This window comes from Apium graveolens, chromosome 6, assembly GCF_009905375.1.
Source record: "Apium graveolens cultivar Ventura chromosome 6, ASM990537v1, whole genome shotgun sequence".
NCBI classification, from domain to species: Eukaryota; Viridiplantae; Streptophyta; class Magnoliopsida; order Apiales; family Apiaceae; genus Apium; species Apium graveolens.
This window is the reverse complement of record NC_133652.1, coordinates 182,139,942-182,142,896: the sequence shown is the minus strand read 5'-3', so window position 1 is coordinate 182,142,896 and position 2,955 is coordinate 182,139,942. Positions and strand designations below refer to the sequence as shown.

Here is a 2,955-nt window from a genome sequence, read left to right as displayed (position 1 = left end):
ATTTACTCCATAGTTGGCTAAAGAATCGACCTTCATAGATAGCGCCTGAAGCTGTGCTGTAATAGCTGTAGCTGCATCAACTTCCAGAATACCTGCTACCTTCCCAGGCATCATCCTTTAAGTCGGGGTTTGATACTCGTTTGCATCCATAGTTTCAATGAGATTATAGGCCTCAGTATAGCTTTTGGCCCACAAGGCGCCTCCGAAAGCTGCATCGAGCATGAGCCAAAATTGAGCCCCCAAACCATTGTAGAAACCGGTGATCACCATCCAGTCAGGCATACCATGATGTGGACACTTTTTCAACATCTCCTTGTAGTGCTCCTAAGCTTCGCACATAGATTCTCCTTGTTGCTGCACAAACTGAGTAAGAGCACTCCTCATAGCTGCAGTCTTCGCCATTGGATAGAACTTCACCAGAAACTTTTGTGGAAGATCTTCCCAAGTAGTGATGGACCCAGCTGGTAAAGAATGTAACCAGTCCTTAGTTTTGCCCTCAGAGAGAACGGGAAAAGCCTCAGCTTGATAGCCTCATCAGTAACACCATTATATTTAAAAGTACTACAAATCTCGACAAAATTCCTGATATGCATGTTGGGGTCTTTAGTCGCAGTACCTCCGAAAGAGACAGAATTTTGCACCATCTGAATAATGCCCAGCTTGATTTCAAAAGTATTGGCCTGAATAGCCGGATTAATGATGATTGACTGAATGCCATCAATTTTAGGCCGAGAAAAGTCCATAAGAGCTGGATCAACTTGAACTACACGATCACCTATTATTTTAGATTCTTTCTTTTCACTCCCTTTATCCGAATCTTCAAAAACTATCTTCTCCGGAAAGTCAAGAGTTGTATCTGTCTCCTCAGCTTTATCCAGATTTCTCTTGCGAGTGCGAGGACGTGTTTGCATAAACACTCGCTAGAGTACCTGAAACACAACCAGAAGCAGTAAGTAACAAGTCTTAATCAATGAATCCTAATGACCACTGATGGCAAGTACATAAACTAAATAAATCAACACCGATTCCCCGGCAGCGGCACCAAAAGTTTGTTAGGCACAAAGCATGCGCTAAATAATTCATGCAAGTATACGCGTTCGCAAGTAATATAGAATGAATTCTAGTTCATTCCCACAGAGACTCTGATTAATTATATTTAATTAACACTTACTCACCAATGTATGATTATTCTTCAATGTCAAGACAATAACAATTAAGGTTGATTAACTAATAATAACTACTAGAATTAAACACTTGAATAACAATATTAAACACACATGAGATCATAACTTCATTACTACTTCATTCCATAGTTATTGTTATTACCCTTAGCATATAATGGTGATGATATTAATCGAACAACATGAAACTGATAAACGCCAACTTTCGTTGTACGAATACCATTCTACCAAGTATCCACAATTAAGATAGAAGTTGAATAGGCATCAATTATGTTGAGACCCTATATGTCTACAGAATTTGACAACATAATGATTTAAGCGCAAGTTATTCATGATGATTACACAGGGCAAGTAAAACGGTTAGAGTTACCCACTAATCATGCATACAATACATGAACGTATGCTAGCATGGCAAGTTCTAAATCTCAAGATTCACTATCGCTTCACAAGAGATTAACAGACTATCTTACATGTTCGCGACGCACATTAGATGAATAAGCACAACCTATGCTAGATATCATATAATCACCACATACCAAGGTATTAAACAATTAACTAAAGAAATCCATAGTAAATCCGCTATGATCCCATGATTACGATTAGCCCATAATAGAACTCATCGTCACCATGGGTTCATGTGAAAGCATGATAATAACACAATGATATAAACTAATAAAAATACTTAATAAATAATGAAGTACATCACAAGAGTATTAAGGTCTAAAGCATAAAAAAACTAGCATCCACTATTACAACGAATTGAAAGAATCACAAGATAAACATATGCTTCCTCTTCTTCGTTGTTGCGTGCTAAATCGGTCTTCTCGATCTTCTTGCCTTCGCTCTCGATTATCTTCTATGAAGAAAACGTCTTCCCAAAAGGTTTATATAATAACCCAAAAGAACCAGCGTCAACAGAAGCCCAATTGTAATAGAATTATACAATCCAGATTCTGAAAATACACACCCTGGCGGCCGCCTCCTTCTTCCAGGCGGGCGCCTGCCACCAGGCGGTAGCCTGCTCCTTCCAGGCAGGCGCCTGCATCTCTTCTGCAAAATTCCTATTTTTTCTTCTGTTTTTGCTGAATTATTCGCACATCAACTAGGGACTGATTCCAAGCACTTCCTTAAGCTTATCTTTATAAAATCCACCCATCTAAGCAAGCTATATCCTGAAATGCAAAAACACTCGAAAATGCGTCAAATACACAAAATACTCGAGTTCAAGACACCAATTCAAGTCGTTATGAGACGCTCTAAGTGGTATAAAATGCCACTTATCACAGGCCTTGTTAAGATCTGTGAAATCTACACACGTCCTCCACTTCCCGTTCGGCTTTTTCACAAGTACTGGATTTTTGAGCCACTCGGGGTAGAAGGATTCTTTGATTAATCCCACTTCCAACAACCGGTCTACCTTTTCTTTTAATGCTATCTCCCTTTCCCCGCTCACCGAGAGACGCTTTTGTCGTATGCCGGTGCAATTAGGGAAGATGTTCAACCGATGACACATTACCACTGGGTCAATTCCCACCATGTCTGAATGACTCCATGCGAAGACATCAAGATTTGTAACCAAGAAACGGGTAAAGCTTTCCCTCATTTCATCACTTAGCTGGGATCCCACCTTCAAAACCTTGCTCTGGTCATCTTTATCGACCGGAACATATATTGTGTCTTCGGCCGGCCCGTTTTCTCGGCAGGAATGGGGATCCTGGGAACCAGATCAAAATCAAAATCTCGGGGGTCCTCGATCTCTACTCTTGCATCCGAG

General features: G+C 40.2%; 1 non-coding gene across 1 annotated transcript; it reads left to right on the top strand.

Annotated features, from left to right (window-relative positions):
* The first annotated feature begins 280 nt into the window (after nucleotides 1–280).
* On the top strand, nucleotides 281–387 carry LOC141669691 (small nucleolar RNA R71). Its single transcript, XR_012553959.1, has one exon. It is a non-coding gene; the product is annotated as a small nucleolar RNA R71 (small nucleolar RNA).
* The last annotated feature ends 2,568 nt before the right edge of the window (nucleotides 388–2,955 follow it).